Source organism: Aegilops tauschii, chromosome 7 (genome assembly GCF_002575655.3).
Source record: "Aegilops tauschii subsp. strangulata cultivar AL8/78 chromosome 7, Aet v6.0, whole genome shotgun sequence".
NCBI lineage: Eukaryota > Viridiplantae > Streptophyta > Magnoliopsida > Poales > Poaceae > Aegilops > Aegilops tauschii.
In genome coordinates, this window is record NC_053041.3 from 135,357,723 (window position 1) to 135,369,544 (window position 11,822).

The following is an 11,822-nucleotide window of genomic DNA, read 5'->3' on the forward strand; positions in this document are numbered from 1 at the left end:
TCCGAAAGTGTCTGTTGAGTTGGCACGGATCGAGACTGGGATTTGTCACTCCGTATGACGGAGAGGTATCTCTGGGCCCACTCGGTAATGCATCATCATAATGAGCTCAATGTGACTAAGGAGTTAGTCACGGGATCATGCATTACGGTACGAGTAAAGAGACTTGCCGGTAACGAGATTGAACAAGGTATTGGGATACCGACGATCGAATCTCGGGCAAGTAACATACCGATTGACAAAGGGAATTGTATACGGGATTGATTGAATCCTCGACATCGTGGTTCATCCGATGAGATCATCGTGGAACATGTGGGAGCCAACATGGGTATCCAGATCCCGCTGTTGGTTATTGACCGGAGAGGCGTCTCGGTCATGTCTGCATGTCTCCCGAACCCGTAGGGTCTACACACTTAAGGTTTGGTGACGCTAGGGTTGTAGAGATATGAGTATGCGGAAACCCGAAAGTTGTTCGGAGTCCCGGATGAGATCCCGGACGTCACGAGGAGTTCCGGAATGGTACGGAGGTGAAGAATTATATATAGGAAGTCCAGTTTCGGCCACCGGGAAAGTTTTGGGGGTTATCGGTATTGTACCGGGACCACCGGAAGGGTCCTGGGGGTCCACCGGGTGGGGCCACCTATCCCGGAGGGCCCCATGGGCTGAAGTGGGAAGGGAACCAGCCCTTAGTGGGCTGGGGTGCCCCCCATGGGCCTCCCCCTGCGCCTAGGGTTGGAAACCCTAGGGTGGGGGGGCGCCCCACTTGACTTGGGGGGGGGGAGTTTCCCCCCTTGGCCGCCGCCCCCCCCCCCTGATGGGTTCTTGGCCGGCGCCACCCCTCCCAGGGGGCCTATATAAAGGGGGAGGGAGGGCAGCAATACGACAGCCTTTGGCGCCTCCCTCCTCCCCTGCAACACCTCTCCCTCTCGCAGAAGCTCGGCGAAGCCCTGCCGAGATCCCGCTACATCCACCACCACGCCGTCGTGCTGCTGGATCTCCATCAACCTCTCCTTCCCCCTTGCTGGATCAAGAAGGAGGAGACGTCGCTGCACCGTACGTGTGTTGAACGCGGAGGTGCCGTCCGTTCGGCACTCGGTCATCGGTGATTTGGATCACGGCGAGTACGACTCCATCAACCTCGTTCATTGGAATGCTTCCGCTTGCGATCTACAAGGGTATGTAGATGCACTCCTTTCCCCTCGTTGCTAGTATACTCCATAGATGGATCTTGGTGATGCGTAGAAAATTTTAAAATTCTGCTTCGATCCCCAACAGTCCTTGGTCTCCATGGCAATGGAGAGGCGGGAGCCCCTCCGAGATTGGATCTCCCTCTTTGTTCTCTTCTGTTTCGCGTTCTCCAGATGTGGCCGAAAACCGTTTCTTATATTCCCGGAGATCCGTAACTCCGATTGTGCTGAGATTTGAACACGATTTTTTTCCGGGTATAAGCTTCCTTGCGCCCGAAGTAGAGCCCCAACCGACGTACAAGGTGAGCACAACCCACCACGACACGCCTCGCTCCTCTGGCGCGCCCTGGTGGGTTGTGCCCACCACGGGCCTCCGTTTGCGGTGATTCCAACTCCCAAAAATCACATATATTCCAAAATAATTCTCCGTGAAATTTTATTGCATTTGGACTTCGTTTGATATGGATACTCTGCGATACAAAAAACATGCAGAAAACAGGAACTGGCACTGGGCACTAGATCACTAGGTTAGTCCAATAAATCATATAAAAAGTTGCCAAAAGTATGTGAAAGTGTTATAACATTGGCATGAAACAATCAAAATTATAGATACGACGGAGACATATCAGTGACCAACAGGATTGTCAATAATTTTCTAATCATCCCTAAACCAGGATGGTTAAGGCTACCAAGCCAAATATTAAATTTATTAACATCTAGAAAATTATTATGTACGCAACAATATTGAGTATGACTTGATTCATACATTCAAAATTTATCGAATATCGTGTCCGGGAAATAAGATTTGGACATCGCACTACTTGTAGTAGAACATGTAAAGGCTAATAACATTTTGGGATAATTAAGAGATTACAAGAGGTCTCCAATATTATTGAAAAATTTGTTACGCAAACATATCATCGTTGCAATGGAATTCACCATTCTTTTATTGCACTAGATTTTTGGTTGTATCCTTCCGATGAAGATTTGAGAACAATCATTTACCAGAATATTTTCTGGTTGTAAGTTTGCAAATTTTAAAATTCATCCCAAATATGTGGTGTGGTTTGACTAAGTATTTGAGGGTTTGGTAATCACAGGTATAATCTTTGTATAACCACACATGTGAGAAACTTGAGAGTTGTCGTTCAGATCATTTGAAAACGATATAATCCCTATAAAGAGGTAATTTTGTCTTTGGTTGTTTATTAGCCTCCACTTTAATTCGAATCCCTCATGGTTCTATTTTGTGACCACTAACTTGCATAGTATTCTTGGTACCAGCAAGAATTTTAAATTATGGTATAGCACCCATTGGGTGAATCTGATGATTTAAGAAATTATATGTTCCTTTACCATGGAAATGGTAATACCATCATAAGAGGATCAAGGGATCTCAACTTGAAGTTGATTAAGTGAGAGAGTTGTGAGCTGCGATAGACTTGAGGTCTTGAAAAACAAATGGGTGATCATTCGCGATGTACTCATGGCAGCATGTTTCTCTTAATTGAAATATTTGAGGTGAATAAATATTCATCCATTATGTACTTAGTTTGAGAACTAAGTGAAGTTGGTGACACATAATATGCATATGTACATATTTGGCTATTTAGAGAATAGCCATGTCATTTTTCCAACGTGGGGTTATGGTGGCAACAATGCCACATGTGGATACAATGACTGATGTCATGAATCATCTTAAAATAAATACTCCCGCCTAACATGAACTTAGTGCATTTGGAAATGCCAATCATGTGTTACATGAAATGCTCATGAATTTATTTAATTTACTTCTAGGATTATCATGTCCAAGGTGATCCTTGGTGAACCTGGGTGTAGCCTTCAATACAACGCATGTGATAAAATCGTTGCTAATGTTTTAGAGTTCATTCATGAGAAAATGTATGACTTTAAAGTCAATGTCAAAAACATATACTTTGCATGTTTAACATTGGTTAGTCACTATTAAAGTATAACCACAATGTGATGTGGACCTTACAACAGCGTTTGAGAAACTCGAGAGTTGCTCTAAATTATGGTCTCCATCTTGATAGATGGACGACAGTATAATTATAAATAATGACATAGGCTTCACAACCATGCATTTAACCAATGTAATAGAAGACCATCATTGGGGTATGCAAATATCTGCATAATTTTCTATGACTTACTCAATCAAAATGAGGCTTAAATAATGATAGCAGTAGAAAAAAAAATCAACATGTAATGAGCATGCATTAATATTTGTTACTATGAGAGTAACCTATTTTAGTGAACAGCGACAATTGCTTCAAAGGAGCAAATTTTAAGATAGCTGATGCTATATACTCATATGTGTAGACCTCAATATATATAAGATAACACTTTGAAGATAACCACCGGATGCGGTGTAGATCTCGCAGTAATAGAAAGCATAGTCTGACTTTTGTCAGTAGATGTTCATATCTCTATTACCTTATATTATGTTATATTTAAAAAATCACATTGAAGGTAATCATCTGTGAGAGTGACATGATGTAGACCTTGCAGTAATAGTGGATAGTCTGCAAAATTTTATAGTAGATGCCAATATTATACCTTATGATATCTTAAGGTAGTCACATCTATTATTAATATTTGGAAGAGCACTTTAAAGGTAATCATCTTGTAAAATTGACAAGATGTAGACCTCACAGCAGTGATGCATAATCTGCAAATGGTACAGTAGATGTCATCAATACCTTGTGATTCACAAATAAATTTTGGGCTAGTCATATTAAGTGTTAATTTGGAAGAGCACGGCGAAGGTAATCATCTTGTCAAAATGAAAAAATGTAGACCTCGCAGTAGTGGTGGATAATTTGCAGATCGTGCAGTAGATGCCACCAGTACCTTGTGATTCGCAAATACGATTATTTGACGTAGTCGAAATAAGTACAACACTTCAATTTATGTCGAGATTTGCAAGAAAATTATTTTCAACTGCAAAGACATGGTTGTTGCACTAAATTAAACATGTCATGTGGATTACTTGAAAGGCAAACAGATTGAACATGTAACAAACTTCACTTTATAGGAAACACAAAGAGGGAACTCTATCTTAATTAGATCTGAGTATCTAAACAGAAAGTCTGTGGACTATTCTGTAGTTGTTACGTCCTGAAAAATTATTTCAGAAATCCCATGCGCTCATATTAAAGTACAGTCAAGCGTGTGTGTTGAACATGTACTGTAGGTATTAATGTACAAATATTAGAAAGTAGGATGTCTGAATAGAAAAATTCGTCCAAGGGATAAGGGCATGTACATCGGCAGAGACGCGTGGTGTCTGTGACATATGCACACATCAGCTCTATAGACTACCTAAAACATAACGCACAGTAGGGGCGTCTATTAGGCAGGCTGTAACACTCCAACCGTCCGTAAATGTCTGGCCACGAACATGAGATCTAAACAGCCCACTACAAGCGACAGACTCATACAATGGAAAATAAGCTATATGTAAGCAGCGATTTATCCGGAAACAGACCGTCGGTATTTGGGCAGACAGACTCGATTGTTTTTACGTTTCTCTCTCCCCCACGTTATCTATTTTCCTACATGGTGTTTGTTACAGACAGCTGACTAGATACCTTTATACATGCCCTAAAGTTGCCTCCACTCTTTCTCCTGTACGGTTCCATGATGGGGATTTTTCTAATCGCCATCGCTATCCTGTTTGGCTCTAGGCCTTCACGAATCAATCGGATTCTTTCGGCTTCCACCGCCCATCGTAGCCGCCGGGAGATTGAGGATTTGCAACGCGTGAGCGGGTTCGCCGCTATGCGCTGGACGCCGCCTGAGGTACTGCGCTGCATCCCCTTGGAGGGCCGCGACCTCGCGATGATGCGCCCCGCTGCCAGCCAGGAGGGCAAGGCCCCGCCGTCGCGCTCGATGGGGTCGTTGTGCCACGCGCTGGATGCTGCGGGGTGGCCATGGCTGCCAGTGTAGGTCGCTGCCGCGAACCGCGACGCGGCGATCCGCATCAGGAGGATCCGCCGTGCGATGCTTCTGGACCGCCGGGAGGAGCACCATCAAGGCCGAAGGCCGCCGCGTCCTTGGCGCCGGATAGCGTCGCCGCCGGAGCCGTGCACCACGGTCTCGTCGTTGGGATGAGCATGGCGTCGCCGTTCCTCTTCTCTGGTTCTTCTTTCATTCCTTTTCGCTTGTTGCGTGGGCTAATGCTCTTGGTAGAGGCGTGCGTGATAACTTTCTCTGGCTACGGACAACACGTGAAAACAAATCGCTCGTTCCAACTCGCGCGCGAAGGAGCGTTTCCGATTTCTCATTGATTGAAGACCGGGTATTTATACCCACTTTACAAGGCAGTTAGGATTACAATGTTGGTAACTACAACAGACTTAAGCATTGATTATTAGGATTAAATTAATCTTTAACAGTATCCTCGGCCGAAATAATCAAAGGGCAAACAAGTTTCTTTTTTAGAGCGAAGGCTCAAGAGGAGCCCGGCTTTGAATTAACGAAGCTATCAACCGGTCAGGATTACACAAGGCCATCAAGCAGAGCGACCGAAAGATACAATGAAGCTGTGTGAACAGCAAACAATGCAACCGACACTACAGCAGAAAGAAAAATACATGAAGAGCCCTGTTAGTAATGTCGAAGCCTACTGCATATAATCAGCAGAGAGAGGAGCAACAGAGAAGCCTCAGTGATCAGCCGATAGCCTGAGAAAGTTGTGAACAGTCTGAACCCACGGACAAGGGAAGAGCATTGCTCCCCACGCCGAAGAGGAACCCTTTCCTCTCGCCTACGCTTGAAGGCGCCGCACCGGATCGTTGGCGCTCGGATCCCATCGCAGACAAGTTGCGCTATCCTCTCCTGCCGCCGCCGCCGCCGCCTCAGCCTCGTCCGCCTCCTCTCCTGCAGCCGCCGCCACCTCGGCCTCGGCCGTCTCGTGCTCTGCCGGCGCCCGTCCGCCTCGATCCGCCCGCTCCTTCGTCGGGTGGCGACGGACGGACGGTGAGGAGGGGGCGACCGGGTCGGCGAGAAGCTGCGATTTAGCGTTGTCACCGCCTCTCAGCACGCAGCCTCTCCTTTCCTATCTCCTCTGCGGCTCGCCCTCTTCCTCCGGCCGCATCCAACCCCATAGTCATCTCCTACTTCCCTCTCTTATTCCCCTCTGCGTACACGAGATGGGCCAAGCCGGCACACAAGGCAAAGGGCGGCGGTGGCTCCGACGCGGGCGCCGTAGAGGTGGAGGCGGAGCTGTGGCGGCTGGTGGTGGACGGCCGCGTCAGCGACGTCAGCCTCGACGAGTTCCATCACCTTCACTGCTACTTCAGGTTTGTTGCTTGCTTGCCATTGGGTCCGATCGGCTCTGATTTGGTTGCTTGTTCGACGGTAGAACTATGCCTGCATCGATCTGACATCTATTTGGATTTTGGATCTACAACATTTAGGAGGCTGGTCTGGATTAGGTCCGTTTCTTGGAGTATGACAAGCTGATGGTGATCCTCACGCTGACAAAATAATAAAACATTCAGTGCTGGAGCTTCCAAAGGTAAGTTCGCCTACTGATCTGTTTCGTCTCTTAATAAGACTACCAGGGCCGGCTCTATAATTTGTGGGGCCCTAGGGCGAAGTTGAAAAATAGGCCCCTACACTGATAATATATGTACACATCTATAGATATATAGGCGCAAAATATTAAAGTTTACATCTAACCACACATTCTTATTTGGAGACGTCTATAAGTAACTGATAAGCGCTTAAGTTATGTCATATCATGGCAGAAGGAATAAAAGAGTAGCAAAATATAACAAATACTTTTCGCTGCTAGTTTGATTACCTCAAATAAGAACCAAGTACTTGAGTTCATCGACAATAATACATCAGTTTTTCACAAAAAAACTTCTTCGAGCATTTCGGGATGCAAAATCATTGATGAGAGTATCAAGATCAATTCTGTCCAAGATATCCTTCTCAATACAACAGGTAGCCAAGCCATTCAATCTCTCTTGTAACATAGTTGACCTCAAACAATTTTTCAGTAGTTTCAGTTTAGAGAAACTTCTTTCAGCTGAGGCTACAGTCACCGGTATAGTCAAGAGGATCCGATAAGCAACTGACACATTTGGATAGCAACCTACAGCTGTAACAAATTGAAGAATCTCAGGTGCTGACATCAAATCATCTGGCAAAGTTACCTTCAACACTTTTAACTCAGAGAAAAAATCATCAAGGTCAACATCATGTGACTTTCTGGAATAGTAAGCATATGAAAAACGTCTACCTTCGACATCATCAGGGCGGGCAGGGAACTCCAGGCCCAATTCTCTCACCGGCCCCTTTTCAATTAAAATTCCGATTATCAAGATTATCCCATGTCCTAGGATCATTTATAGATAAAAGAGAATCATCTTGTTCATCACCATTCCGAGCATCAGGTGAAGGCTGCGAATATTCCTCTCCCGTATTGTCCTCATTAACATCAGCATCAATATCTGCATTTAAATACAACAATATGTTGTTACTTACTTACTCACTTCTAAAAAAATCGACGCTAGTTAGTACTTACTGTCATCCAAGGAATGTTCATTGACTTCAGGATCATCATTTGAATTATGATCATCATCTTGTCCCGGTTCAGATTCTTGCCTTTGATTATCAACACTAGTTACCACCGGAAAGAACCTATTTAAAGAACCTCTTTGTTTTTCAATGAGTTGATTCTCTCGTTTTTTTTCTTTTCTTTTCTCAGCACCGGACTTTTGTCTTGGCGGCATTGTAACACCTAAGATTTTAAAGAATAATCAGATCAGCTGATCTAAGAGGACTAGGGCACTAGGCAAATATGTATGTACGCAGTGTTCAGAACTTCAGAAGTTCAGATTACCTTGACTCCTTGTCTCCTTGAGCAAAGCAGAGCAGGGCGAATGGGCGATTAGGGAGACGGATTCACGGCCTGGCCGATCTCCACTGCAGGATCTCGGGGGTCAGGGCCGGAGGCGCAACCGCGCAGCGACGCAGGCAGGCGGCCGAGGCGAGGCGTCGAAGTCGAACAGACAAGCGAACCAGGAGGCGAGACGTCCTGCGTGCCTAGTCGATCGATACTGTGCCTTTTCCTCTCCCGATCAGGGGCCTTTTCCGCTGGGCCCTTTAGCACAAACCTTTTTTTCAGCCCGTATAAAAGCAGGAGGTATACATACACATATGCGGTGATGCCCCCCCCCCCCCCCCCCCAACACACACACAAACATGGGCCCTTGGGCGTCGCCCATGTTCGCCTAGGGCCAGAGCCGGCCGTGAAGACTACCCTGTTTCACAAATTGTTTTGTAACCTGCGAATGTGGTTTAGGATATCTATTTTGCTGTTATAAGTGTGAAAATGGAGTGTAACAGCCATTATACTCCAGGTTAGTCTACTGAAATCTGGCCATGGCTAAACAGGGCTTTTATCTTGAGTTGCTTCAGCATACTACTATGATCAAGGTGGAAAGTCAAGTGCTTATTGATCAAAGAAGAAGAAGCATAATAAGTGTGCACTTTCAGAGTCTCAGAGTATAAGAACTGGGATTCAGTTTTGATGAACTTTGTTTTTGAACTGTAGTTTTGACGAACCTGAGCGCAAGTATTATACTTTACTCAAAGATTAAAATCGCGGGCGAAATCTAAGCGATCGCGCCACTATCGCGGATCTGGAACCACCCCGCGATTTGCTGCCTTCCCAAAATCGCGGGAGATCGCGTCGCTATCGCGGGCGATTGCGCCGTTTCTTCCTTACCTGTCGCGGCAAAAATTCTAGCCGCGATTCCCTCTCGCCCGCGATCTTAATCTATGACTTTACTACATTGTTGAGTTTTTTTACTGCAACTAGGTTTCTTCAAGAAATCTCTGTGAAAGAAAACGCTTCTGTGAGAGAAAATAGATTACATGCTCCTGCTGCACATCTATATATTATGCTTTCTTAATTACTAGATTCTTGTGGATGCTTTGTTGGGAAAACAATGTGGATTGCTTTTACCATATATGCACGTCTAATGTTGGCACTGAAGCAATGGATCTTGATACATAACTCGAAGTAACAAGTACTTCTCGGCGGACTGAAGTTTGTATATACAGTTAAAAAGCTTTTCTAAGTTTATAACTACATGGACATATTTTACAGGGATCTTCATCCAGTGATGAAGATGGATCCTGCATAGAAAATGATTCCTCAAAGCATCTGAAGCTGAGCTACAGAATTTTGACTTGTGACATCGAGGAAGGAGATTATTATGTGTATGACAAAGATGAAGGCTGCTATGGGAATGGCGATGAAGGGTCTGATTATGAATTTGATGAAAGTGACTTTAATCAGCAAATTGACTTGAATCAGCAGCTGGATTATAAATTCGACAATTTGGATTACAGATACTCTGACAGCAAGGTTATTCCACATGTATGGTCTAATCAAATATTTGTGGTAAGGATGAACATCAGTATGAGGAGAAAACATCTGAACTAAAATTACAAGCTTCAAAGGCTTTTTAAGAGAAATGAATATATCACAGCAGGATGTATGTATTCAGATGTAAGCCATCACACATCTTTATTCTATAAATATGATTTAGAGTTTACAGGAAATGTTGTCCCGTGGTGCAAAAAGTGCATAACTTCTATTAGGCTAGCTCTAGGACAAAGTGACAAACATATGTGATATTTCAAGTGAGAAATTTTTTCTTCTGAATCATTAACTGATGGTCTGTAAGGAATTATGCCATTAGCTTTTTGTAAAGATGCAAACAAATCAGTCTATCAGAAACACCATGATGATGTGGACACGTCTGTTGTCCTAAAGCTGGACTAGATGTTCGTAGTATTGGGCAAAAAAGAAGATGTTTCTTAACAGTATTATTATGCCCCATTAGTATGAATGCTAACTAAAGAGTTGTTGCCTATATGACGTATTATTTCATTTAGTATAGGAATGTCAACAAAATAATCGATATGAATTATTTCCATTGAGACCACAAGGAATAGATGTTCAAGGCCTAGCAGACACTTTCATTTTACTTGGCATGGCATTTGTCTCAGCAGGAGGAGCTCGCCCTTGAGACAGGAGGAGGGGAGCAGCAGCCGCGCCCCGTACTCCGCTGGTGCCCGTCGGCCTCGATCCGTCCTTGGCAGGAGGAGCTCGAGCCGAGGAGTGCAACCTTGATCCGGACTCGGTAGGAGGAGGGAAGCAGTAGCCGGAGCGCCTCGTAGCTGTTAGATGTGTGTAGTCTTTTTTTGGTATATCCCCATTGTATAAGGGGTTTCCTGCACTTTGACACATGTATATGTAATGGCCTTTGGCCCTCAGTAAAGTTCAGTTGCTGATTATACAATATGGTATCAGATGTTAGGCTAGCCCTTTCCTCCCGCACGCTGCAACTCCGTGCGCCTCGTTCCTAGCCTGCTCGTCTCCCGCCGTCCGGCCGCTGTCTCTCCGGCCGTTGTCCCTCTGGCCCGGGTCTACTGCTTCCCCAGCACGACGCCGTCTTGCACGCCCCCTCCCCTCGCCCGGCAGCCACCTCGTCCGACCGCCGCCCCGCTCGACGCTGCCTAGTCCGGCCCGTCCCGCTCGGCTGCGGGCGCTGCTGTCCCGCTCGACGCTGCCTTGTCCGGCCCGTCCCGCTCGGCTGCAGGCGCTGCTGTCCGGCCCGTCCCGCTCAGCTGCGCGGTCGCTGCTGTCCCGCTCGGCCGCCTCGACCGGCAGCTGCGGGCGCTGCCCGCTCGGTGCTGCCCCGCCTGGCAGCCTCGTCCAGCAGCTGCGGGATCTCGATCCTGTTTTGGATCGATCCAGATCCCACCCCCGCCCTGCCCGTTCTCTCTCGATCCAGATCGAGTCTCTGCATCCGTTGACTCCAAAAAAAGAAGACCTCGTTATGTCTTCTTCGGGCTATGTCGTTGTTCCCAGGTGCTCTGTGATCTTCGATGGCACCACCTATGCTGAGTTTGTGGGCTTCATGCGCATTCATATGCGTGGCCTTCTTCTGTAGGGTGTTTTCTCTGGCGAGGTCCCTTGTCCGCCATGCCCTGTTGCGCCTGTGGCCCCAATCCTGCCGGTGCCGCCGGTACTTGCTGCTGATGCTTCTCAGGCTGACCGGGATGCAGCCAAGGCTCTTGATGATGCTGCAGTTGATGCTTATGACCAGCAGGTATCAGCTTATTCAGATGCTCTTTCTGTGTACCGTGATGATCTGTCTGCCTACACTCAGTGGTGCAATGATGATGCTCGTGCTGCTGCTGTTCTCACTGCGAGTGTCCTCCCTCAGTTTGCCTCAGAGTTCATGGGACTTGGCACAGTTGCAGCAATGTGGTCTTACCTCTGTCAGCGCTACCAGCCTTCTGGTGATACTCTCTACCTATATGTGGTTGTCAAGAGCACGCACTTCTGCAAGGTGATTCCTCTGTTGATGAGTTCTATTCACAGTGCTCTGCCATCTGGCGTCAGCTTGACTCTCTTCAGACAGTTGTTTCTGGAACTTGCCGTTGCTGTCAGACAACACGGTCCGATTTGGAGTTTCAGCGGGTTCATGAGTTCTTATCTCGTCTCCGCTCTGAGTTCGAGCCTCGACGTGCTCACCTGCTTGCTCGTGGTCGTGTTCCTATCTCGGAGGTACTTGCTGAGCT

At 46.3% G+C, this 11,822-nt stretch overlaps 1 long non-coding RNA gene across 3 annotated transcripts; it reads left to right on the plus strand.

Annotated features, from left to right (window-relative positions):
- Positions 1 to 4,707: 4,707 nt before the first annotated feature.
- LOC109746775 (uncharacterized) lies at positions 4,708 to 10,534 on the plus strand. Of its 3 annotated transcripts, none has more exons than XR_005764720.3 (4): positions 4,732 to 6,508; positions 6,626 to 6,726; positions 9,334 to 9,738; positions 10,245 to 10,534. It is a non-coding gene; the product is annotated as an uncharacterized lncRNA (long non-coding RNA). The 3 variants fall into 3 exon arrangements; XR_002228854.4 differs by having other exon boundaries at positions 4,734 to 6,508; positions 10,242 to 10,534; XR_002228853.4 differs by lacking the exon at positions 10,245 to 10,534 and having other exon boundaries at positions 4,708 to 6,508; positions 9,334 to 10,004.
- Positions 10,535 to 11,822: the final 1,288 nt, after the last annotated feature.